At 44.9% G+C, this 27,575-nt stretch overlaps 1 protein-coding gene and 1 non-coding gene across 4 annotated transcripts in view; both read right to left on the reverse strand.

Annotated features, from left to right (window-relative positions):
- Window positions 1-11,468, reverse strand: part of LOC144099421 (luciferin 4-monooxygenase-like) — a 41,377-nt gene extending 29,909 nt beyond the window's left edge. Inside the window, exon 1 of one of the 3 annotated variants that reach the window (XM_077632713.1) lies at window positions 11,252-11,468. The gene's annotated coding sequence lies outside the window, so the exon portion shown is untranslated. Of the gene's footprint in view, window positions 1-3,475; window positions 3,620-11,251 lie in introns of those variants that run through there. The other 2 variants (XM_077632714.1, XM_077632715.1) reach the window with 2 other exon arrangements.
- Window positions 7,161-7,232, reverse strand: TRNAS-ACU (transfer RNA serine (anticodon ACU)). Its single transcript has one exon. It is a non-coding gene; the product is annotated as a tRNA-Ser (tRNA).
- Window positions 11,469-27,575: the final 16,107 nt, after the last annotated feature.

Here is a 27,575-nt window from a genome sequence, read left to right on the forward strand (position 1 = left end):
AGTCTGCGTTCTAACCCGTGATCTTGGAATCAGCAGCCGAACTCCAAAGCTAATTAGCCACTGCGGCAACTCTTGCATATCACATCTGAGACACTGCTCAATGACACACAATGACGCTTTCCTCGAGCAGCGTAGAAGCCGTGGATTAAGAAAAGTTATTTTCATGATTGCTTCCGTGCGTTAATTTGCGACAGCGCGGTCCCCTCGGCGCAATAGCTAGCCTACTCCCATTTCCGAATGTTTTTTTCCCTCTTGTGGAATTTTATTTTGGAGCTCACGTGATGTTGCTGTCCAGGAAGTCACTAAATCTCTCTCGAGTTTGCGATGCAACAGAATAATCTCGGATTGTCTGGATGTGTCGACAGCGAACGCCGTCCGCGTTCTTGCTCTTTTGACAACTAGAGCAATATAGCTAAGCCCTGCAATTCAAGTCTGGTTATCTGCGTGCTTGTTATCAACATTAAAATGCAGGCAGGAGGCTTGCTTCAGTCTTGCAGGTTGGTTTCAAACTGGGCTCAGCATCTACACGTCCTCCGCTGTCGTTTACTTTTTTTCGGTATGATTATGGGACAGAGGACTAACTGAAGTTGGTCATTATAGATACATTACCTCGTTCTAATGAAAAATTATACCATTTTCACTCTGAAGTGAGTTGTTATGAACTAAAAAGAAAAAAATGCACGTACCAACAAGACAGGCCGCTTTTTCAATCTAATTGCTGTGGCATGAATACTGCTCTTCGCGGATCCGTGAGGCTACATTTCAAAGCCGTTCACTGTAAAACGGCCATCACGGTACCTTCGTCATTTATGGCTTAGCAAGTTTTCATCGTGTGAAGAAAGAAAAAGTTACCAAATCAATTTTTCTGAGAAATAAATGCTTTTTTTTTTCGTCGTGCCGAACAAACGTCCGCACGGATATAATGCGCATTGGAATCAATTTTTCCTAAGAACTTGGATTAGATGGAGTTTTTTTGTGGCTTCACTTTCAAGGCGCATAACTTTTCTGGAAGCATTTATGAGAGCAGATCAAAACACAAAATTAGTTGTCTACCTTAAGAAGTGAAGGATGTTTTTATCCCGATCAAAATGCCAAAACAGATAAAAAATACTTGACATTTATTTTATACAAATGCAGCAAATATACGCCTGACGCCAGCAGTCAAATTTGATTTAATTCATCGCAAGTCATATTGCTTTTGTTGTTCTACGCATAAAGACAGGAAATGTGTAACAAACCGAAATAATTACGATACTGTTAAATGTATGTGTAATAGGCGAATGACCAAAATCAACGTCCTCACTGAGAAAGAAATTCGCCACAGACACTTAAAACTGCTTACGCGTGGGAATGCGAAAACATTATACTGTCCCTTAATTGGTGCATGGAAACCTACTCCCACACGCTCGTATGTCATTAGCAGGAAGGCACTAAGAAGAACGGCTGAAACACAAGTTTGTTATGAAAATTCGTTTTTAGGGCAAGAAAATGGCGCAGTAACTGTCTCACATCTCAGCGGACATCTCAAGTGCGCCTTAAGGAGCGATGTAAAGAACCTGGAAAGGCATACAACTGAATGTGCATATATCGTCGATTCGAATCCCTGTTGCCAGCTAGCTGTCAACTCCACTAGTACATACATGTAAGTTATATGCAATGAGAAATCGTATGACCCCAACTGGAACGCTGTACGACACACGGTTGCATCGGTTTTCGTACGAACATTGTCGGGAAAATCGGTGCCGAATAGATGTCTGCCAGCGCGGCGTATATATAGAAAAACAACATGTATACAATTTCTGAAATGGCGGTGCTATATATATATATATATATATATATATATATATACACTTATGAACAGAGCCAACAGTCACCTAAACCAAGGTGCATAGGGGAACGTTCTTTTTTTATGTGTTGTGCTTTTCAGTGGGATAATATTACTTACATTAATAAATCGCTTAAAAAAATTACTTATAAAGCAGCAGAGAAAACAACCATGCCGCCGGTGGGATCTCACCGGTTTCGCGCGGATGAAGGGAAGGCAAAAACTACTTTAAAGAAAAACGAGAAAGAGGATTAAGAAGAACTGCAAAAGCCATAATCCATTATCCAGGACTCAAAATCCGCCAATACATGTATTTATAGCTCGGCTTTACTTTCTGTTAAGTTTTCTTTGTTTTCATCATGTGCCTGCTAACTTTTTTCTAGTGTTTTTGCATAATCTGTAGCCGAAAAGCAAGATTTCTATATTCGCAGTACGTCACATGACACGCAAGCTTTCTTTATATGCGGACTAGGTTTTATATCAATATGCTTCAAAACGTCTGGCGCAGCTCTGTGGGCAACGCTGAAATGGCACCGCCCATGACAAACAAAACTCCATGTTGGTATCCCGAAAAAACCATACGGAGTGTTCCAAACATCTTGCGTCGAATTTTGAGTACGTTTATGCAATAAATCAACAAATGAGCAATAAATAAATAAATAAATAAATAAATAAGAAAAAATAGACATAAATGGCAATAAACAGGTATTATCAGTCTCAACGAAAAAATGCACAATCAACATCAACTATTAATGCAAAAACAGTTTTATTCGGCTAGAAAACTTATTTTCATTTTCGCAAGATGCGCAGGAATTTAATACGTTGGCCGTATCATTGAAAGGGTGTTAACTAAAAACAATTTTTCTTCCTTTTCAAATAACACTGAATTTTGATCAAGTAAATTTTGAAAAATTATATTCCGTCAAAGTGCCATTTTACTGGAACAAGATGAAAAAAAATTGTATTTCATCATAATATGGTTTTTAAAATGTGCCTCACAACTTCACATAGTAATCACTCTGGCGTAAAAAAAAAGCACAATAAGAAACGAATAAACACATAGATGCACATGTTTTAGTATTTGTAGCTGCTTGGCACTAGAACAGACTATATCTCTAGCTTTGCTGACGGCGTGTCTGAACGGAAACCATTGACAGAAGCGCGAGAAAAGCCGAGAGCTGCTGAGCATGTTTAGGGTGGCACCACAACAGAACACTTGAATTGTACCGTGCTTCGTGCTAGGAAGCTTGGCCTCGTCTATTTTTAAGTAGCCCTCCGTTGCAGGCCCTGATCGAGGGCTAGCTGGCAGCCGTGCGACATTGTTATCGAGTTGGGAAGACGCTACAACTTACGGGTTCTCTCACACATCATGCGATGCCGATCGTGGGACCGAAAACGGTAGGAAATGGGGTGTCACAACCAATGCGCCCAGCACGTGTATACTGTGTGTCGTGGTGCTCCAGAACCAAGGTCAGTAATCGCCAGCTACAGTCCATAAAGCGTTGCGCGTCGCAGTTTAGACATCTGGAACTGGTTTTATGCTGCACGCAAAACGCTTTAACTGCATCCGCCGGTTTACGTGCACACGCATAGCTAAAATATTTCCGAAAACAATTCAAGCAAGTTCCGCAAGAGCTGGCGGCCACGTACCTTTTCTAGAACCTCGACGGCGACGACGCGTCGTCTGCCGCCAAACAGAGCCGACAGTAGTATCCACACAGCTGGCGGAAGGCAGTCCAATGCTGTGAAACGCCCGAGCCTGAATGCTCGCGTTAAGGTGGGAGGCGCGGCCGTTTTTCAAGATAAGATAACGACGAACTTCAAGGGATCATGGATTTCCGAGATAGGATAAGTGCTACAAAACTTTTACAGGCGTCTGGGCTGAGCGAGAGGCATGTGACAAGCACAAAGACGAAATCCAGGGCACTCGTGATCCGTTCAGCGGCACTGTATATTCCTGATAAAGGCCTCGACCGCCTAAGCCCCTTCCTCTTGAGATGGGCTAAGAGCCGCTTTGAGTATCCAGCGGGCCACACAGGGAGCGAAGAGGCGCGTTTATCAAAGCAACGCTCGCACATGTCCCCTACTGCGAAGTCTGCGGTGCGTGATAAGGAAGACTGGTCGGGATGGCTAGGGTGCTGCTTTTCCTGATGATGTTTTTGTTTTCCTTTCAGCGAAACAAGGCCTCTTGTTGGACATGTATTTAGTTTCCCAAATATAATTACTCAAAAAGACTGTTTGCGTACCTGTACTGCGTCCAATGCCAAATAATGAAGGCTAAAGTTTCCATGCCCAGTCTCTGCGTGTAATTGAGTGACAGGGGCGGTTTCTCAAAAATTTGCAGTGCAGACAGCGGCTGCATCAAAATAAGGACCGAAGAAATAATAACTGCGTACAGAACAACTGGTAGCTCATTCTGTATTGGGTAGCGCTGCCACTAAAAATTTGAGACGAGAAGAGAGGCTATGAACAAGACGAGCGCCTTTTGTCTACTGGGAGCCAAAGTCGCAAGAAAGTGGTGGTCTTGTTCATAATTTGTATTTTTCCTAACCAGTTGTCAGAGATAGCGCTGCCGTATCCAATAAACACTAAAATTTTCTATCACGCTACGCTGAAAAAGGAGTACTGGAAAAAATGTCCCCGGAAAATATGTCGCCGGCAAAAAGTGCTCATCTTTACCTACACCGTTGAAAAAGGTATATTGGTGCCCATTAGACACCACTTGTCCTATGCCGCCCTATCGTATCTGGGAGTGCTATGCAATGCCAGTGGCGAATCATGTGTGAACAAATGTAAAAACAAAATTGACAATACATAGTGCTACTCAGATTTTTGGAGATGGCCGTATGTTGTGCTGCTGTCCCGTTTCTGTGGTTTTTCGAACTACATAGCTGTTTTGAGGCTTCAATGCAACCAATACAGCGTGGCCATTTAATTACAGCAGACCACTGAGGAAATTGTAAATTGTGACGTTTAACGTCCCGGAGCGACGCATATGTTATGTGGGACGCTGCAGTGAAGGGCCCCACATTTGCTCAGTCCACTGCAGTTCTTTAGCATTGGCTAGCATCGCCCCTTACACACACTTGTATAGAGCACTCGAGCGGTGCCGCCCGGTGGAAATAAATCGAAATTTTGAAATAGGTATTGAGTTTCACTGATTATAATTGCGTTGGAGAGAAGCCTATTAGACATGTGAACCACGCAGGCACCAGTGCCTTATCCCCAGCAAAGTAGCTGCGATAAGATTTAATTTAATTTGCTTCACAGCACACCCCTCAAGCGCTCTAGAAAAGTGGGATCGACTCTGTACATGGTTGGTATTTCAGCCCCATTCAAAGGTACCCGCCGCAGCCGGGTTCAAACCTACGGCCTTGGGATCAGAAGCCGAACGCCGAAGCAACCGAGGTGGGTCAGCCCTCTGAGTGATGAGGTCAGATACTGGGGTACATATACTGATACGCGCGCCTTGCTTTCAGCTCGAGACTCCACGTGGACACTTACATACGAGGGTCTTTTATGACGCTATTAGAAACCTGTATTTGCGCGTTTCATCTTTTTGGATGACCCATCAGAAAGAAATAGTCATATTCTGAAGCTGCACAAGGGTTCAGCATCAAGAATGTGCTAATGAGAAAGATGAATAAATTTTTTCTACTTCCGAGCCATGGGATGCATGTCAAAATATACAGTTCGTCAGAATTCCTTCTCTAATCCTATCGTTTCTGCACAATGATGCTAAAAAGTACTTGGGAGGCAGCATGTGGCAGAGCTGCGCACGCGCACAATGCTTTACATGCGTTATCAACGTGAAGTCACACGCTTCGAATTACCCGTTCGCTTCTTCTCGCTGACACAATTTTGATCAGTATGTGAATCGCTCAAGCGGCCTTTGGAAACGATATGTTTGAAGAATGAAGTTCACGAAACCTTCATAATAAACAAATACATCCACCCAACAATGATGGTTGAATTTGAAAATGGCCGGAGCAAGAAAAACCAGAAATATTAGTCACGAAATTCTTTCCTGAGCGCAACTTGCAGACATTGAATATATTCCACCTTACATACTTCAGCTGCGGATAAATGGTTTTTGGGGGGTTAACGTCCGAAAGCGACTACGGCTATGAGGGACGCCGTAGTGAAGGGCTCTGGAAATTTCGACCACCTGGGGTTCTTTAACGTGCACTGGCATCGCCAGTACACGGACCTCTGGAATTTCGCCTCCATCGAAATTCGACCGCCGCGGTCGGAATCAAAACCCGCATCTTTTAAATCAGCAGCCCAGCGTCATAAACACTGAGCCACTGCGGCGGCTCAGCTCCTGATAAAGCGCTCAAACTACCTTCTCCCAAATTTTATAGGTTCCGAAATGTTCTGATAAAGCGCTCAAACTACCTTCTCCCAAATTTTATAGGTTCCGAAATGTCTTGTGTTTTAGTTAAAAGCGTCCAGTCTCCTGGATTGTAGACGGGGCAGTATTCCGACAGTGTGCCAAGCAATTAATAAGGCTGACAAAAAAAAATGAAAAAGATTTCAGGCACATCGCTTCGAGTGGACTCGATCAAACACCTCTTGCTACTTCTGTCCTTCCCGACCGGCTTTTGCGTAGAGAAACCGGAGGATTTGCTTGCCTGTCGTGGGAATTTTTTCTCACCCAATGCCTCCTCAATGGCTGTTGGGCCTTCCAACCTCAGGCCATGCTGGAGAGCAGTTTTATTTACCTATGTTTATTCATTTATTTAGAAATACTGCCAATCTCAATCGGGACCTTCGCAAGAAGTACAAATAGACAGCAGTGCAACTGTATGGGAACAGATGCTTTTAAGTTCATAGCGCTAATGATAACCGATTATGAATAACATGAGAGTAACAAGCAACAAATGACAAAAAGCATGATTTGTTATAGATTATAAAGCAAAATTTTCTTTAGTTGAGACAGAACACTGGAGCAGTCGAAATTGTGATTATAATTCACATTGTAGAACAAGTAGGTGCGCTTCATGAGACTTAACCAATTTTTAAAGATGAGCCAGTTACACATGATGCTAGGTTATTCCATTCTCTAATAGCTAACTGAAAGAAGAAATTAATAATATAATAATAATTGGTTTTAGGGGAGAAATGAAATGGCGCAGTATCTGTCTCATATATCGTTGGACACCTGAACCGCGCCGTAATGGAAGGGTAAAGGAGGGAGTGAAAGAAGAAATGAAGAGAGAGGTGCCGTAGTGGAGGGCTCCGGAATAATTTCGACCACCTGGGGATCTTTAACGTGCACTGACATCGCACAGCACACGGGTGCCTTAGCGTTTTTCATCCATAAAAACGCAGCCGCCGCGGTCGGGTTCGAACCCGGGAACTCCGGATCAGTAGTCCAGCGCCCTAACCACTGAGCCACCGCGGCGGGGCAAGAAATTAATGTCTAAAACAGTTTTTGTTGAATCAATATTCTTCTAGTAATTGTGAATGCCTGTGTCGAGTTGCTCTTGTTACTGATTTTTAAATATGCCTTAAACTCTCTGGTCTCACCATGTAAGAATTAGTTGACAAAGTAGCTTCTGTCGCGCAAGCCTATCGCGATTGTGTAACATGAGTATTCCAGCTCTGTTTATTAGTTTTGTGGGTGAGTCAGTTGGCATGTATTTCTTAGAGATAAATCTCACAGCTTTTTTCTGAACTCCCTCCAGTGTCTTTTTTAGTTTAATTGTAAACATAAGCCAGGTTGCATTCGCGTATTAAAGTGCGCATCTGAAAAAGTACTGTAGGAAAATAATTTAGGTTTGATTCGTTTCTCGAGTAAGCAACAAAAGCTGTAGCTGCCGGCGCAGCACTCTAGTTGAAGCCGCGATGCCAAAACACAACGATAAAGTCACGCACGTACCCGTACGCGCATTGGATTTTCCCGTGTGCATAACTGGCACGTCTGTAAGAAATGTTAACACACTTTTATTGCACGTAAAACTGAATTCATGTTGCACCAAGGTCTAGGTACATTTAATAGGCAGAGAAACTTGACGGATAGACTGAATTCACTTTTAGAAGTTCGGCGCTTTGTTTTCTGCTATACCGCGTACTGAGGACATTTTATTCTCTGATCTCAAGAAAAGTGAGTTTTCTCTGTGTCACGGACGCCACAGCATTGCTAAATTGATGTTGGCAAAAATGGATGGCTAAAATGAAACAGCATATCAGGACACTGGGAACGCAGTATAGATAAGCCGCCACCAACGTTCAAGGAACACCGGTGTGCAGAGTTTATGTCTGGAGAGTGCGATACATTGGTTGTGTGCTTAAGGAGTAGTTACTCGGCTTTGTTCTTGACAGCATCCTTTACTCAGTACGTATATTTTTGTTCATTCCTTTTACGTACGTGGTGGTGCCATGCACTTTATTTACTTTGTGTTTCAGTCTGCTCACTAGCCGTTCATGCGGTCAAGCCAAGGGTAACCACCTGCAATCTATACTAGATCGGCAGATTTCACGAGCTTAACGCTCCAGCAGAAAATAGTATTTATTTGAAAAAAATCTTCCGATGTCGAATTTTGTCCTTCGCCAACACATTTGCAGTTCTGTTCGACGCAAGCTTCATTTTCGTGGCAGCCGCTGCGGTTATCGCTTCGTATGACCGTACATTGTCTGTGCCCATTTAAGTTACCTTTGCGCCGGCAAAAGCAGCTTTTTGCTGGGAAAAGAAAAACACAGCGGATAAAAGGGGGCGGTCTCAAAACCTGTCTAGTCCTGGTAACTCATGAAAAGGTGACCACACAATATATTTTCGCTGCAATTGCACGTGCTCCCGCATGAAAATGGCCAAGACAATGGAAGGGCTCTTTACACTACGGCTCCTTTAACAATCGGTTCCCTACCTTTGCTACTTGCGAAGATTCCGCGTCTTCTAATAGAATATAATATAATACTCGTAATTCAGCAACGGCTTGGTTTTTATTTCCGTTTGCTGAAATCTTTTATTGCTAGTGCATTGGTGTGTGTATTACGCGACAGCGTAAGCGCCCCGTGTCATAAAAAAGCTGGTGTCGGCGTTGCCGTAGGCGTCGTCGTTGACAGGGGGAAAAAACCCGGCATTTTTTTCATTTTCATTTCATTTTTATATACACCACAAAGATGTGGGCAGCCTCAGGCAAAAAGCGAACAAATTTCGCTTGAAGACATACCGAGCCCCCAAGTACATGGCATATAGTGAACATATGGCAAAATAAAATATTAACATATCAAATCCTTCTCTGATAATAGTATATGAGCAACATAGCATACACTATACAGCATACATTGCATACAGCAAGCACACAGTAAATCAAACTCTAACACATATAATTTATAAATCAGCAACAACAGCAAGAAAACAAACAAATGAACAAGGTATGTATCACCCTTCCGCCATTCATATTTGATCAGCTGCAACAGGAACCTGGTTTTGATGGAACGAGAGCTACGTTTTTCGTCCTGTACGTTGCTGGAATATAATGCATTTAAAAGCCGCGCTGTAGTAGAACACGACATCTGGCGCCCAAGTAGAGCCCTCTCACTTGGAACATGCCAAAATTCATGGCGTCGAAGTTGGTAAGGAGGAACATTTGCCTTTAAATCGGCTAACTGCAAAAATACATTCTGATTGCTGTTGCTGCTGCACGAGTCTCCCATAGATTGCGCCAGCCGCACCAGCGGCGCACTGATGGCGAGTCAGGCACACTACCGCTACGCCACGCAGGCATGTTCGTACGACTTGGTTAAAGAGCGGCTTTCTATGTATGCCGTGTGATCTTTCACTTAATGATTGCGAGCGCGTTAGTGAAAACTGAGTCAGTGTCTGCGTGGGCTAGAGGAACCACTGTTGCATCATATACCCTTAAAGGCACAGCTTAAGTGTCCCCCTAAGACTTGTTGCTGTTTTTCTAATGTTTCTTGATTATTATACTTTGAAATTGTTTATTACTACTTGAAATTCTTACGTCTACTCTTATACCTAATTTCTCCTAAAAGGTTCATCTACAGTTTTGAACTACAGGACGTCTTTTTAGAAAGCATGCAGCATTTATTGATAAAATAACTTGAACTTCAGTTTAAAGCGAACGAAATATTCGCTACCACTACAGTTTTTATGAGCAGAATCATGCAAACACTCCCGGCATGAATTCCCGAAATCATGTCGTCACCTCAGTCTAGGCATCATAGTGGCAGGTGCACGAATTACGGAACAAACGACGCTCATTTTGCGAGTTGTTCGCACCTACCCGATTAAGCCTGGATCCAAATAATTATCACGTAATATACTCCTGAACTATACTAAGGAAAATAACTTCCTTTTACGCGGCCCAAAATTTTGTTCTCGCTGGCCTCTAAGACACAGGTGATGCTGGGTATTTCACGAAAGGTTCCCTGAAAATATCTGGTGATTCTTTTTTTATGACTAATTATTCTTGAGTATTCTTATCTTTACATTCATCAAGTTTGAGGATGAAAATAAAACTGACTTGGACTTGCAGACGTACGAATTTTATTTAATGTTGTAAAAACATTCACAGACCGCAAGGGAAGAGTTCTAGCACTGAATCCTTTCTATAATTGGAGCCGTTGTATAATTTGAGGCGGAAAATGATTATTTTCGAACGCGTGGGCTTTTCGCAGTCGTTCTTTCCGCGAAATGACACGAGCATTTATGTTCGGCCAACTCAAATTTAACTATCGATATTAGCTAAGAACAATTTTTATTCGACGCTCAGACTAACTTTCGTCCTACAGGGCTGTAAAGATCCAACCTTACGAAGTTGCCGTTTTCTTCAACTTGTGATGTACAATGTTTCTAAGAAGGTTCCAGTTTTTCTTGAAAATTATTGCGCAGATCTTTGAGCGGAGACCTTTTTCAGTCACATATAAAATCTCGTTGAGAACAAAATTTGCATAGCATTTATTTGACTCTACTTATCTGAACTATCCTATATGCTGGTTTGAACGGAAGCGCCATTTTATAGAGCAGCTCTGATGAGGGGCCATGGGAACTAATATTGTATCGTAGTAGGTAGTTCATTGCACAAGTAGCAATTTGTTTTGCTCCAAATTTCGCTTCGAGTTAATGCATGGGTACCTCTATTGTCTTTTTCTGAATCCTATCGGATTATATTCTATAAATATTCACCAACATGCATACCATGAAAGGTTACGCGCCCTTAACATTTGGAAGATGTGAAGGAAAAACTACATCATTACGCGTTATGCTAGCGAAAGGAAAAACAGCGGATTATTTCACAGTCATGCAAAAGAAGAAATATGTCCAGTGACTCAAATGCTTGCCCGAAAAATATCTTCAAAATAACTCCGAGGTGATTAAAAAACGCTCTGTTTACGTGCACTATTTCAAGGGCTGTGTTTAAATTCACTTCAATATGGAACTCGCTTCATGTCACTCACCGTGAACGAGAATGCTGCCAGATGGTTTATCCACAGATGAGAATTCGGTTGAGAAAAGAACGCTGTCACGTTAAGCGTTGTCGAAATCCAGTCAAATCAACAGAGAGGACGAAGGAACTTGTCGCGTTGCACTGAACGCCGAGAAAAACATGGGCGCGGAGAGCCACGCATTACACGTACTGAGCGAAGATTGCACGCGGTGCCTGTCACGACTCACAAGAAGGAAGCGGCACGCGTCGTGCTGTTCGGCCCGCTCTGACGTCACTCTTCGCAATCTCGCTGGCACGACGCCAGGCGCGAAAGCAGGCCCCTCGATGCGAGCCTTTTGCCGAAGGAGCACTCGAGCGGCGAGAGCCGTAAAAATGCAGTCTACTGGGCACAGCGATCATGAATATTTGTTGGCTTGTATTCATGAATCCGCAGCTAATATAAATCACTCCTTCACAAAGTTCACGCGTCGCGTTCACGTTATGGCGAAATTTGTTAGAGGACAATGAAGTTGAAATTTACATATAGTAAAATGTTCTCCCTAAGCCTCAAGGACCAATCTATGCTCAGAGCGTCACTTATAGATTTGGGCCGCATGTGAAATATTTCAGAAACGCGCACTAGGCGATTTCGATATCTGAAAACAAGAAATATAGCTTCCGCTTTTGGTAATAAATTTAGGCTAGGCTTAGTATAGGAGCTGCAGGGAACTTCACATTTCAACTTGAAGTGCCATTTCTTTTAAAACACCGCGCGAGAGACAAAAGTCGCTTTCTGGTAATGTCCGCAGCTACATTCGGATAATTCCATTCCTGTTAAAGAGCACTATGCGGTGGAAACTCGAAGATACTCTTACAATATGCGGCAAAATTCGCGCTCCCAAGGTGGACACGGGCACGTCAGCTGCTAAGTCAAGTTTAAAAAATGTTCACACCAGAATATTATTAGAAACTAACTAAAAAAAGCTTATGCATGCACACCTAAGAGCCCATTTTGCCATCCTCCCCCTCCTTGCCCTGCATTCCGGACTGCGCTGTAGTTTTCAGAAATAGCTTGTCAATTCTGTGCGTAGTCTTGCCCGCATAAAGGTGAATCCCGTTTTTCCCCTACTTTAAAACTGGATCGGCGACAATAAAAGGAGGTGTAGCGGATAAATGGCGAATGTATGCGAAAGCGCGAGGAGCATACGCACGCGTCTGTAAAAGCGAGCGTGGTGCATTTCCAATTTGTCATTTTCACTGGGTTTGCGCAAAGCAATGAACTATACCCGCGCTTGGCGTATTTTATAGATAAGTTTAAGTTTCCGGTCTCTGTCAACCACGGCCTATGTCCATACTTAAACTCGGGAAAAAAGTCCGTCTGCTGCAACCTCCATGGCCCATCCACGACTCAGACGAGGAAAATAAAACGATAGACCCTGTCCGAATTACTATACCGCCCTGGTATACGAAAGCGCTACTAAACTGCCAATCAGCGCACACAGTAGTGATGAATATCAGCGCAGCTTTTTGCAGCTCGGAGTCCTGGGTTTAATATGTCCCGCAGAAAGACCAAGAAGTGCGTTTTGCAATAAATTCTCTTCATAAAAGAACGTTTGCAACTGTCAGTGGTATATTGATGCCGGACCTCAAATACGGGAAGTGTAGAGGCAAACAAGCACAAGACAGCGAACGAGGTATTTAAAATTTTACCCTATGCCCACCAGCAATAGTACTGTTTAATTTATGTTCTCTTTAGATTATCTTAGGTCGGATACGAAAAAAAGCTATGTATTTGAATTCAGAATGAACAGCTTAGCAAGCTCCGTGTGCGATGTTATTCAGCTAGTTCATTCATACGATGGTTCCAGCGGATGACTGACGTCCTAATGCTGAAAACAAGTACGACTTGTGGTTACAAGCAAGTAAAAAGGACACTAAAGGAATGTTTAAGAGTTCGGGATGAAATTTATACTTCGCGATACGTTGCGAGTTACTGGACCTAGTTAGGGAACACCTGTGTATAAAAGTGGTTAGCTGACGAATACTGGGACAGAGAGAATTTGGCACACGGCCGCTTGCTAGTATTCCTAAAACGAAAAAGTGCGTACCAGTCCGAATGTTACAGTACTCACCGATGACCTGTAGCTTTTGAGGCTACTGAAAGCACAGTGAACGTTGGCACGTGCAGCGCAGCTTCTTCGGCTCTTCAGCGCACACAGTGGCAATGACGCGCATCGTATCTATTCTCGTCTCGAACTCACTTTTATTTTTGCCTTAACACTCCGCACGCCGCAGAGCCTGTTTTCCAGCTGACGCCAGACTGCAGACCCGTGCACGTTTCTGTGTATTTTCCCATCGCCATTTGCCGACTCACCAACGAAGAAAAACAGAAAGAGCTCAGTATTACAACTGTTGTGTCTGGGCCGTTGGCAGGGACATTGAACACCACTGCGAACACGTTGCACTACTGTTGGCCAAGCGTGATGCCCCTACCCTACAGGCGAAAACATCGCCGGTTCCCAGCGCGTCCGATAGCCGAATCTCGCCTACGCAACGAGAGACAACAGCGCACCAACCCTTAAACTCCTAGGGGAGAGATCAAGAGAAATGTGGTGGCACTGACGGTGTCGAAAGAGTGACAACTTTGTGCCGGTTTATAGTCGCGCACTGACTCGACTAAATCGGTACCCCAACAGTCCAGCCACGTGGGAAAGAAAGGCGGCCAATAACAAGGACACAAGAATGGCCAGACGCATCGGCAACATGATCTATATGACATCTTTCTCCGCCATCATAGAACGTGTGAGCCGGTGCGAAGTCGGGAGGGGGGGGGGGGGGGGGGGGTATTATTGATCGCTTGTTAGGGCGCTCCCTAACAAGGGGATGGGATGAAGGGGGGAAAGCGCGGTGGCAACGAGTGGTGCAGTGCAAATAAAGTAGCATTAGTGGATAGTGTATTTACTATCAAGGGACGCATGTGTCATTTGTGTTGCCAATTACAGTGGCTTTAAATACCCGATCTTTTAACACCGCGGCGGGAAGCGATAATTTTGACAATATATTGTGTTTTAAATAACCCCAAAATTCTGCACCAGCTCACCTCGTCTCAGCAGTTCTTCGCCGCATAAGAGACTCTTTCCGTTCCAAAGCACCTGCCTAACGCCTGGGGCGGCGACAGCGTAGTGCTTAAACGGGCAGTGAGGCTAATTGAACGCTACAGTATCAATAAATTACGGTTTCAACACTAAAATGCATATTTCACTGGAAGTGAAATTTTCATAACTAGGAAAGAAAGAAAATGCAATTACTATATCGCCTTAGCCAGCATTTTTCAGAAGCAAACTACGATTACGTCAGACCGATTTTTTTTTCCGATTATCGGAGGCGAGGCCGTACCAACGTCCTCTCTCTATGATGATCACGCAGCTTCTTTTGATCAAATATAATAATGATAATAATTGGTTATTATTATATTTGACCAAAAGAAGCTGCGTGATCATCATAGAGAGAGGACGTTGGTACGGCCTCGCCTCCGATAATCGGAGAAAAAAAGAATATGACGAACTGGAATTAGAAGAATTCGGAGGCCTGCACGACTGCACCTCTTTCTTCTTTTCTTCTTTCACTCCCTCCTTTATCCCTTCCCTTACTGCGCGGAACACTTATATAAATCATGTCAAATTCAGCTATATGTTTCTAAATTCTTATGATCCGCACTGCACCTTCTGCGGTGAAGTGGCGGACTTATGCCATACGGTATGGGCATGCCAGAAGAATCCAGGTACTCCAAGAATGAGTAACCCAAAAACTGAGGACTTGGAGGCGGCGCTGTCCAGCTCACGTTCGGAGGACCAGCTTTCGCCGGTGAACCGGGCAAGATCGGCGGCAAAAGCTAAAGGGCTCCCGGAATGGGGGCCCACCCAATCATTCTATGCATTAAACGTCTTTCTCACTCTCTCTCTGTCTCTCTCTCAGTGTGTGAAGGAGTTGCTGCTTCATTCGCTTTCCTCAAACCCAAATTTTAATTAGAATAAAAAGCTGACATTTCATTTTGAACTTATATGTTTCTGAATTTTAAAATTAACTTCTTGTTTTTTTTTACCGTATGAACCGCAGCATAGCCAAGAAAAAAGTGAAAAAATTAACTTCTACAAAGAACAAAATTTGTGCTGTTTTCCTCGTTTAGAAAAAGGGCAGCGCGCATCCTTGTTAAAGTCCACGTCCAGCTTTCTCGAGAAAAATTTTGGGAATTAGAACATCGACCACATCGAACAGTTAAGACTGACATAGAAAACTAATGGGCGACGCTTTTGACTACAGCAAAAACGTGAATCGAAAAAAGAGTGATAGTGGATATGATCGCATGGATCAGTGGATATGATTGTTAAAGTGAAATCTTCCATTGTATGAAAAAATTGCATTCAGTTACGGTTTCCCACTCAAAAATGCTTCAATGCAGAATTCCTGGGTATGCAAGAGAAGAACGTGATATATGGCGGAGCAGGCAGATGGAAGAAGTTAAAACAAAAGGTGATTTAAAGTGGATTAGATCAGTACTTTGGCTTGGATGAGCTGGTTCATTTTTTCATTGCTACATCAGCAAGGAAGACAGGGACAAATGAAGCAACTTCATTGCAAGAGGGTACCGCTTCGCAGTTATGAATGCTTTAAATAACTCCCCCATTGCATTTGTCGGTCGTGACAGAAGTCACCAACATTTGCAAGGAGCGCCCAGAAGAGTGTTGTAAGTTTAGACAGCCACTGAGAATTGAGGGTCATATAGCATATATTCTTAGAGCAGGTTTTGGCCGACTAGTACACCAGGGTGGCCAAATGCTGTTGTGGTTAGAGAGTGCCTTGTCGGTTCTGGTAATCGATCTGGAAATGAAATTCCATCGCCACGCGTATTGTTTTTTATCCAGTGGAGAACTGCGCAGCACCGGGATTCGAACCCCGCCTTTCTTGTACGCGAGGCGGGTGCTCTATCTGTACGCCATTGCTTCACCCTTTAACCCATCCTTAAAACGCTATACGTGATGTCAGTTCAGCACAGACCAGATATATAGACAAGTCACAGATTGAAAGTGCCACTTGGGCTGGTTAATTCCAACAGCTGCAGTTGATTACTGCTGTTGGTTTGTGCGCAAGTCGACTTAGATCTGCCAGGTCTCAGATCTATGCCGGAAGTTGCCGATGTTTAACGTCCAAGTGTCACTACGGCGGAGCAATTTCCGGCAGAAGGTATGCGAGGCTAATCCCTCTAAGGGGTAGCAACAACCTCGACCTCTGTTTATACCGGACTGCTTGCCGACTTCCCCAGTATTACTGAGTATGTCCCGCAAATTCTTGCCTCACGTCACTGGGCAAGGGAACAGAAGAAGTGAAAAAAGGGCTGGACCTCAAACCCCCACACCGCTGTCATAATGAGCAGCAGGTGGGCGTGCGGTCGATTGAGGTACCGATGGCAGGCAGTCAGGCATAAAAGGAGAAAGGGTTGGTTGTTTTGAATCGATGCACTCGTTTTTTCTTAACCATAAAGCTAAGGAAAATATCAAACTAAGCAAAAAGCAATAGCCTATCGCGCTGAAACATTACCAAAGTTTTTTTTTTTTTCGCGCGGACAGGCGGTTGCGTTGCTGAGAAATCGCCAATGAAAGTCCTGATGCCCTCCAAGATTCAAACTGGCCGTGAAAAATGAGTACCTTGACGTCATTTCTATGACGCATTTGCAATCGATCTCACCGACCAATGATAGGCGCCAATTCCAAAGTCCGAAAATGCGCCAAGATGCCGGTGCCCCCCTGCTGCATCCGTAATGATCCGCTCAGGGAAGCTTTCTTTCTTTAATGAGCCAAGTGAGCCTTCTTTATGAGTTCTGCTTCTTTATGCGTGCTGCTATTGACAAGTCCTGCAACCATGAAATGGCACAAAGCGTGGGTTTCCAGCTAAAAAGGCTCACCAGTGCTGGTTTCTTCTGGGGAGTTAATAACCTCTGTGCTAGAGGCCCTTGCCAGTGAAGCCAGGGGCGTACCTGAGCACCGCCGCAGGGAAGAAGCGCAACGCAAGAGACCCGTTGCCATCCCATACTACCACCAAATCTCGCATCGCTTGAAAAAAGTGGCTCAGAAGGGTGACGTGCCGGTGGTTTTCACCGCACCCCAAAAACTGGCCGGCCTATGCAACATGGTGCAGGGAAAGCACAAGGAAGAATGCGGTATCAGGAATGCAGAAAGATTTGTCCCGTGCAAAAGGGGGTCGTTTACCGTGTACCCCTGTCCTGTGGCGAAAGCTACATCGGACAAACTGGACGTTGTATAAACGTCAGACTTCGGGAGCACCACATAGGAGTAGGCGCATTGGTGGGGGGAGGGCATGTCGCCGACCATTGTCGCCACTGCCGTGGTTGCAGGCCTCGGTTCCGCGTTACCACTATCCTGATCAAGTTCAGGTCTAAACTAAGCAGAGACGTGTACGAGGCCTACTGTATCAAGAAGGAATCCAGCTCGCGTGTCAGCAAAACCTCGGTAAACCTGTCTGATAAAGAGTATTCATATCTGTATAGCATGATGTCCCGCACACGCCTGCGCACAAGGGTTACGTGATGATCGTTTGTCATGTTACATTGTGATTACGATGATTGTATAGACGTGACGCACTGTTTTAATAAACCAGTTGAAGTTCCGCGCTCTGTCCTGTTAGTTTCTTCCTCGTCCCTTGTCCTTTTTGCGCGGTTTCAAGACGCATTCTACTAATAGTCACCAACTAGCCCGTCTCTCTGTATTATACTTGTTACTTTCTAGTTCAATGGGACCTGTTTTACCTTCTTTTCTCTGTATAAATCCCTCCGTTAGCCTTGTGTACTTGACTGCGATCATCACCTGCCGTGCTCCTGTGTGTGCGTTCGCTGTGAAACACCGGCTCGTCCTGCCGGATGTCGTCGCCCTCTTCTTCCCGTGTGCCCCTTCGCCGAGACATGCCACAAGGCTGATGAAGATACTCCGCTCTGAACATTGGAGGCAAGTCCGACATCCTCAAGGGAACCTGCGTGTTCTGGCAGCGTCACAACCTGGGAGACCAGCGGACCATGTCGCTGTGTACAGAAGGTACTCTCGTGAATCTAGATATCGCACCGAATTATATTATAATTATTATAATTATGTAACTGCTTTGGTCCCAGTGTCGTCCAGCACTCCTTGATTGGTCAAAATGTCGGAGAAGTGTCAATTCACAACCAGGAAAAGCTTCCTATGTCGGTCCGTGCACTGTGCCGGAATTTGTTCATAAGGTGTTGTCCGATGGCCCTAAATTCTGCACTGAGCCTAAGCTCTCCAGTGGAACTCTTCTCCCTGATTAACAATATAGCTAGACGTATGCCTGAAGATGAAAAAGGCTGGTGCATCTCGGAAGGTGTTAACTGTCTTCTGTCGAAGAAGGCCAGAAAAAAACCCACTACAAATTAGAGGAACCATCGATTATCTCCAGCACATTGATCTCGCCTTAATGATTTAAGATAAAGAGGGTGGTTTCGCTGTTCTACCTATTCCACTTTATCGTGAAAAATTGAAGGAAACCGTTTCAAAAAGCTTTTTCGCCACGAAGTGTAGCGCTCCTAAGCTGAAAAACCAAGTGATGGCCTTGTGTGACAGGCACAACCTGACGAATCTTGGGAAAACTGTCAAAGGGAAAAGAGCGGAGCACTGAGTATTTTCTTTTCCGCCAAAAAATTATAAAGAAGGCGTCCCCCTTAAAGCCATTGCTTCAGAGCGTGATACGGGCAGAGGGATTTATCCAAGTTTTAACAAAAGCATACGAGCATACTCCAATTTGCGGACCCGTTCATGATAAAGAATTCTGAAGAGGTTATCCCATTTCTTCGTGACCACGAAAGCTCGAACTAGCTAGTCCTTGTTTCCTTTCTCAATTGATATAACCAACCTCTTCTATTCCATACCTCAGCACAAACTCTTTTGCGCTCTTAAAGACACAATTGATCACTATGGCCATGTGGATTTCCGGAATGCATACGGATTAAGTGTAGATAACTTTTTAGAAATAATTATTTTTTATCTTTCATCGACCACTGTCAATTTTGAAGGAAAGAACTTCATTCAAAAGCATGGCGTTTCTATTGGCTCTTGTATAGCCCCTTTCTTGAATGACGTATTTTTATCTTACCGTGACAAGCGAATTGCTGAACGCCTTGACACAGCCTACTCGGCTAAGGTTTTTAGATGCGTGGATGATTACGCTATTTTCCTGAAAGGGGTTACGCATAAGGGGGCGGGGGGGGGGGGGGGGGGAGTACGAGTGCGGTGGACCGGGTTCTAGAAATCTTCTTCGAGTGCTCTTTTGGTCTTAGCTTCACCCTTGAGGTGCCAGCGCAAGGATCCTTGCAATTCTTTTATATCTGTATTGTTGTCCGCGAAACCCAAGCGTGCTGGAGGTATCAACCTCGCTAAAAAAAAAAGGTATTTTAACCCACCAATCACCTCATTCCAAGCTTGTTAAAAGGGGTATCGCAAAAAACTGCCTGCGCGCTGCTATTGACAAGTCCTGCAACCAAGAAATGGCACAAAGCGTGGGTTTCCAGCTAAGAAGGCAAAAGAGGTGTGTTTCCTGGGGAGTTATACCCCTGCCACACGGCAAACTTAATGTCATTCCCATCGAATGACATTCGCTGAAAACAACATTAGTTTGCTGTAACACGAGAAAATATAATGACATTCGATGAAAACGACATTAGGTATGGAATGAGTTTACGGAGCTCACTCGCCAGCAATCTCCGAGCTAATGTGTTATCTCGAAACAGAGATTCGGTGAGAATATCCACTAAAAATTAATTACTAAAGTTTCTGAAGCTTCTTAATATTATTTTTGCCTCGTCTTCCCTCCTCAATCCTGGTTCCGCTTTTGTATGATATGTAGTTTAAAAGCGGACGGAGGCCATTTATAGTTCCAACGGGGATGATGTTTGCCGTAAGGTTTACAGTGTAGTCTGCAATAGTCGGATACAACACAAGAACGAAGCGGCAGATGCCCCTCAGAGGAACCCCTCCAGCCAAAAGCGTCAACCGATTTTCCCCCTGCACCGATCCCCTTGGGCCTGATACCCTGAAATCGCAAAGAGTGGCTGATGACTGTGGAATAGCCACTGCTTAATCGTGTAAGCCGCGGCGACGCGAAAATCGGTCGACGCCTTTGACAGGAGGGCCTGTTCTAAAGGGCATCTGCAGCTTTGTTCTTGGGTTGTACCCGACTACACACATGCAAAGAAGGGACCTGCAAAGGCGTTAAATGGCAACAACGCCTTTAAATATTGTTTTGGTAAACACGAAAACAAAGAGAATGAAAAGAGGAGTCGCCTGCTCGAATTTCTGAAAAGTTATCTCTATGATTGTACCCGAGGTTTCGAAAGCCAAATAAACCAAGATCAAAACAGGCATAAGGAACTGGTTTGCACCAGGTATTCTTTATGGCCCACAACGTCTACATATAAAACGTCGCCGAAGCCCTAGCAATGACATTTTTTTAGTAAGCTTGGCTTCGCCGGTTGAATCAAAGACCGCGTTGCAATTTAGGTATCTAAAAATCGCCTGTGTATTGCGTAGTATGTGTGAAAAGACCCGAAGTATAGCGTACACCAATATGCTCTTCACCAATGGCATTTCTTGTAACGGAAGGGTACCCCTCAGGGATACAATGGGTGCAAGCTTTTCCATGCTTAGTGCTCGGCTTCTTTCGGGTGAAATTCTTGGGAAATGTGTCTTTGCCCCACCTTAAGCATAAAAACTTATCGTTTCTTGTAACATGCAGACACAGTTTTGCGAGGAGAATGCACATGTAATCAGAGACTATCTTGGACCAGACGACTCCTTGATCATCGTTTCTTGTAATGTACAGATAGATATTTGGCAGTAGAATGCACATGTAATCAGAGACTATCTTGGACCAGACGACTGCGCGTCGAGGAGTGGAATGAAGGTCCTTCTCCAGCGGTTCTCATGCAGCTTCCAAAGTCAGGTTGTAAGCCGTAACACACAACCTACCAGATGCAGTGTTGCCTTTTGGTAGATCCCACGGAGTGTGGTGGCTGGCGACTGAAACAGTTCAGTTTAGCGGTGCTCTATACTTTATAAGACGAACACACGCATGCAAATTAGCCGAATGTCGGGCGTCACAGGGCTCCACTAAGACTCTCCTCTATGACAGCTCGCTACTGGATTCTCCCCTTCAGAAGCCGCGAAAGCGACCTTTCGCTGCTATTTTCAGTCACTGAAAATGCCATTCACTTACTTCTCTTAATAAGGATAAACCAGCGCAACTGAACCAGAACGACAGAAGATAAGACGAGACAGTGCGCTGTCATGCCTCCTCTTCCCTCGTCCTTGTGCACGTGCGCCGGTCATTCCGCATCAACGGAGAATTCCATTGAAAGATTTTAGAGCCTATTTTTTTTATTTAACAGCCGTTACGGGAAGACGAGAAAAATAAAAATTCCAGGTATTTTTTTAGGTGTTGAAAATACCGATAAACCAGACACAAATAAACACTAAGAATGGGTAATCTCTTCACGGCCCATGCCCAGGCTTTGTTTCATCCGTGTCTCTGCTAGAATGCCCCAAGTGTAATTCATCCTACGATAATGAATTAAAAGGTAGAGGAAGGCCTTTTACGGGTTCGAGGCTGGCCTGAACCCGCAACTTCAGGCATGGGCCCGGCTAAGGCCCGGCAAAACAATTAAATTACGGGCACTTGGCCCAGCCTCTCCGGCTTATGCAAGCATGGCTGTGCGTGGATGCAGAGTCGGGTTTTTGTCCCGCGCCGAAGGCGGTCTGTGTTTGTTCGGCTGGCACAGATCGTCCCCACACCCGTTGATTTTATTTATACAAAGCGTGCCCTGACCGTTGTTTGCAACGCGTCTGGCTGGTTCAAAGCCCGCATTGTGCGGGGCGCCCGGAGCTGCGTTCCCTGTTTTAGTCAGTGGTCAGCATGGTAACAGTGGTGTTCGTTTCGTTGCCCACTGCCCGTGTTATTTTTGGAGGAAAAGTGACGCTCGAACGCGACAGCCTGCGATTTTATTCATAATTTCTTTATTAGCTCACGAGTTTGCGGCCGCAGTTTTGATCGCATTTTGCCAACTTACCTAACCTCCGCCATTACTCTTCTAAACTGTTGTTTTTCATTGTACCGTTTAGGTTATCATGGCGCTTGTTTTTATTCCGTAATTTTTCGCCTTTGCTGCACGAGTTTGCTAAGACAATATGCTATCTTTACATTTTGTTTTAATAGTTTTTCAATATTTTTACATTTCTGTGCAATGTGATTTCAGATTTCTTTGTTTATGAAACTGGCTTGAAGTATTGTCCACAGTAACTTTGTAGATCTCTCTCTCCGGCGTTTATATGCGCATGTGCTAGTGAAATAGGTAGTCGCGCATCTTGGATTCTCGCCTTACATTGCCCGTGCTTTCGCTTCTTTCAATAAACAGCGGACACCCTGCGCCCTGGTGCTATGTTCGTCTCTTTGCCTCATGTCTTCGTCCTTTTGCGCAGTTTCTGACCTCCTTTCATATTAAAAAAAGGGCAAGTGCTTTGAACAAGTTCGATCCCCACCAAAACTTGTCCATAATTCGAGAAGTCTATAGTAATGGGAGCCGCATTACCGAGCACGACTGAATCGTCAAGAAGGCCTCCTGCTCGGAGTCGAATGATTCAGGACCTTGGGCGCATACGACAGACATCATGCGTACAGCTGTGCAGAAATTTAGAGAAGAGAGGGAAAACCCGCAGTGCTGGTTTAATTGCGGGGACCTTCCTGGCACATACTTTTCTATGACTTAGATTTAATGTAGCAGCTATCGGGAGCTTTACGAAAAGACTAAGATTCAGATGTCAAGAAAAATGGCGCAAAATTTCTGAAATGTGCAAGCGAACGCGGTGTTGTTTAGTGTTTCAACAGTAACAAGAAGCAAACACGCAAGCACATATGAAGGAGGCTACTTTCAAATAATTGGTTGGTTTATTTGGGGGCGAAAGGAAATGGCGCAGTATCTGTCTCGCATATCGGCGGACATCTGAACCGCCCCGTAAGGAGGGAGTGAAAAAAGAAAGGAAGAAAAAGGTGCCGTAGTGAAGGGCTCCGGAATAATTTCGACCACCTGCGGATCTTTAACTTGCACTGACATTGCAGAGCACACGGGCGCCTTAGCGTTTCGCCTCCATCGAAACGCAGCCGCCGCGGTCGGGTTCGAACCCCGGAACTCCAGATCAGTAGCCGAGCGGCGTAACCACTGAGCCACCGCAGCGGGGACTTTCAAATACGAACACATTTTCGCAACATTTGTTACGAATGGGGCAGAAAGCGATATAAAAGCCTCAAGCGCTTAGCAACAGTGTATATAAGATGAGCACAAACAAGGAGAGGTACACGCGCAAATGATGCATCATCTTTGAAGGCGCTTCATATTTTACAAGGATACAAGTCAAGAAAGGAAACACAATGCTTGCGCGCACACAAAAGCACACGCCGAGCTCGTTATTGATGCTGTAGCTCAGACCGAGGGTACTGATGTGCTTGCTTTCAACATTTTCTCTTTGCATTGATAACAACTAAGAACCGCACGATCTAAAAGGGGCGGATTGGTGGACTAAAGTAGTAAGAATTACATGGAATGTTTTTCTTCAGATACCTACTTGGCACAAAGCATGTTCTTAAATTTGCACTGCTCTTTAGGCGCTCTCGAAAAAACAAGTTTTTATGGCTACCCTCAACAAAAAATCTGAAAAATCGAACACACTCACAAAAAAACGAAACGTCCCAATGAAGACTATTGTACGTGAAAATCGTAAACACTTGATTCCAGCCTGTCCGTTCCAGTAGAGGGAACAGTGAACAGATGTGCAAAGTCCAAAACACCAAATTGCATTCAGGTTCGTTGCTCTCGTTCAATGCCAAAGAATTATCGTGTAGCTTGCCGCTGTATAGCGACAGACCGTAATGACCAAGTTAAACATTAGGCTCTAGCATACAAAGTCACTTGGACAACATTTGAACACCAGTTTGGTCAGCATGCATCATCTGAACTAACACAAATGGGGGACAATGGCAAGCTAGCCGGCAGGTGAAATTTGAGCAGACTCGCGCACAAGGTTGTGAGAGATGGGAACAAGAAATTAGACACTAGTATTGCAACAATACATTTGAATACGCAAAGCGCTAAAAACTACTCAACTTAAACACACAGAAAATAGGGCAATAAACATAGAACGAATGAAAACATTCAACGTGAAAACACGTGCGATCGAAACATGTCTTCTTGTGAGAGAACGAAATATATATAAGATACAGAATGGTGTCTGGGAACTAATAAACCACAAATCCAAAGCAAGCGTATTTCTCAGTAATGGAATTGTGTCAGTTTTCGGTCACATCTGTTGATATCAAGGAAAGCGCTCACATACTTAAACTAAGGATGTCACAATGGTCACTTGACGACGCAGGTCTCGTAACTGCGCAATGAAACGCTGCAGAGAACCTGTCGAATCCGCCGAGCACTTCGTTGCATGCGGTTCTCGCGCTGTCCAAGCCGCATTGGATGAGACACCAGGAGATGAAAAACATATGAATTTCCGTCAAGTGTTCGTGGTTACGGAGGCGAAGGGGCGCGGAGCTCGGGCTGGTATTCGCGAACGCTTCATACAAGAAGCGGATGGACGAAGCCTTTCGTAGGAACAGTAACTTGTCATGCTCCCCTGGTTGTCTATGGTCACCCTGATATGCCTTGACCACGCATGATATGTTCAGCGCCGTCCCCACGAAATTCCCGTAAATCTCACGTAATCGCTGGAAGAGAAGCGAAGACAGCGCGTCCGCGACTTCCCCTCCGAGAGCTCCGTACTTGACAGCTCGGAAGGCCGGTCCGTCCGTGAAGAACGGAAGCTCGAACATGATGGGCAAGAGCACCAGGCGACCGGCATCGTCGACGTGGATGTAGCGCACAGTGCGTTTGACCACGAAGGGAGGCATCCTCGTGCTGACTCTCGTACGGCGTCGGCCTACGGTCGCCAACTCGAAATTGGTGATGACAGAGTCGGTCATATCTGGGAAAAGGCGATACGTAACGTCGAGCCTTGCGGGATCGGTTTCATTGAGAAGCCTGTGTAAAGGGCTGCTGTTGTCGGATGGACTCGCGGCCTGCACTGTGTTGACTGCGCTTGGCCATGGAGAGCGAACAACCTTCTTCAGCGCTGCCTGTTGAATGGAAGAGACCAGGGCAGAGATTTCGGCAGTCATGTCTCGATTTATTGTGTCCCTCATGTATGCGACGTAGAAGGCCAGCCCCATGTAGTGATGCGTTGACCAGGCGCAGAAGAGCCTTTGCGCTCGCCAGCGGTTTGTCCAACGCAGCGTATACAAAGCGGCCAGCTCCTTGCCGGCAAGTAGGGATGCCACCTGGACGAGCGCCCAGCTATGGTAGTAAGCCATCTGGGCCTCACCCACGCTCGCTACAAGGCGGAAGAAGGCAGCAAAGAATTCCACGTTTTCGAACGATAACACCCGCACCGAGTATACTGAAGTGTTCAGATGTACCCGGAGGCCGTCATCCCAGATAGGGAGGCTAATGGCGTCCTCGGCTGCGGCAGTCACCGCCTGCATGCTCTGGTTATAAAGGGTCGTCGAGTTCGAGAGCACGAATGAATGGTACAGGCTCGGTATGACTCTGCCTTCAAGCTTCATATGTTGTTCGTACTCGACGGGTTGCCTGCCGTTTTGAAAAGCCCGCACCATTTTGCGGAAGTAGTCCTCGTACTGGTTTTCCGCACCGCTTTGTCCACTTAGCATGAAACGCCTTCGAAGCAGCGTTTCACCGTAGGATTCTTCGGGTCTTATGGTGAGGAATCCGGCGCGGTCAACGATGAACTTGATTATGGGACTCCAGTTCCACAGCGCAGTCAGACAAAACAAGGTGTGAAGCAGGCGGGACGTGTTGGTTAGCTCCGGCCAGTGGACCCCGCACTTCAACAGAACGGACTTCAGGGCATTCAGTTCGCTGACCTTTCCGGTGGCTACCGCATTGCACGACTGGAAGAACTGCGCCGCCTTTTGTTCGGCGCTCTGCCCTTTACGAGGCACCGTCGTCTTGAACGCCCGTGTAGCCACTTTCTGCAGAAAGCTGATGAAAGAAAAAGATATTGTTTGTAAGCTATAATCCCTCTCGTTCACTTTACGTATTATCACGAAGGCATAGGGGAGAACCTGAGAATGAGGTCGGTCTTTAATCCCGGAGCAAGGTGCAGGATATTCCGGATAAGCGCAGAGGCTGCGCGGTGCTAGACGCAGGCAATCACAATTTAGCTGAAGAAAGAGTCAATAGAAAAAACTCAACCGGCTCTCTCACGGGGCATTTAGCAAAGCGATTGCTGCCCTTTTATCTATTAAGGCCGGTATGCCGTAAAGAGATCCACTGACTGATTTTTGTATGTATACTAAGGTGCAAAATTTGGCGTGGCAGTTCTTTTCCACAAGGCTCGGAAAACATAATTCGGCCGAAGCTCGACCAATCACGCACGCCATGAGTGGAACTGGCTGCCTCGCCAGATAAATAAGATGTGAAAACCATATTAGAGCATGACTACGTCTTCTGTAGCGTTTCACTGCGTACGGCCGGTAAAGAGCCGCCTAGCTTTGGGCATACTAGCAATCAGAAAAGAATAAATACGATGAGAGCGGAGGACAGATTGCGATTCTGGATAACTTCGGTTGCACAAAACACTCGCAATACACTTCCCTGTGGAGATCCAAGACGTGTTGGTATAATTAAACGAATTCATAACGCACTTTTTTGAAAGATATTCTCTGCGCCTTTAAGGCAGCATTTTATAAGTACCAACAGGCTTCAAACGAGCTTCCGTGAACTCAACGTTTAATGTTGGCGAATGTTTCTGCAAGCGTACGAAGTAAAGTTCCTTGGTTCTGAAGATACTTAACGCGTTGCAGATATTGCTAACGAGCAAAGCAGCCGATGGAAAAGGCAGTAAAAAGTGAGGTTTCAACGCAGAAGGCACTGCCACTAACGAACAAAGGAGACCCGATGGAAACGCGCTACCTCCTGCAACCTTAAATGTCCCCCTCTAGCGGGTTTTACTAGCAAGAGATTAATAATTTATATATATATATATATATATATATATATATATATATATATATATATATATATATATATATTAGGGACCATGGACCATTGGGAAAATTCTCCTCAAAAACTTTTCCAGTGGTGTCCCAGGTAACATACAGAAGGCCCAAAAATATACAAAACCACATTGTGCACTCAACGGTTAATAAACCGAGGCCGGTGG

This window comes from Amblyomma americanum, chromosome 7 (assembly GCF_052857255.1).
Source record: "Amblyomma americanum isolate KBUSLIRL-KWMA chromosome 7, ASM5285725v1, whole genome shotgun sequence".
In the NCBI taxonomy this organism is placed as follows: Eukaryota; Metazoa; Arthropoda; class Arachnida; order Ixodida; family Ixodidae; genus Amblyomma; species Amblyomma americanum.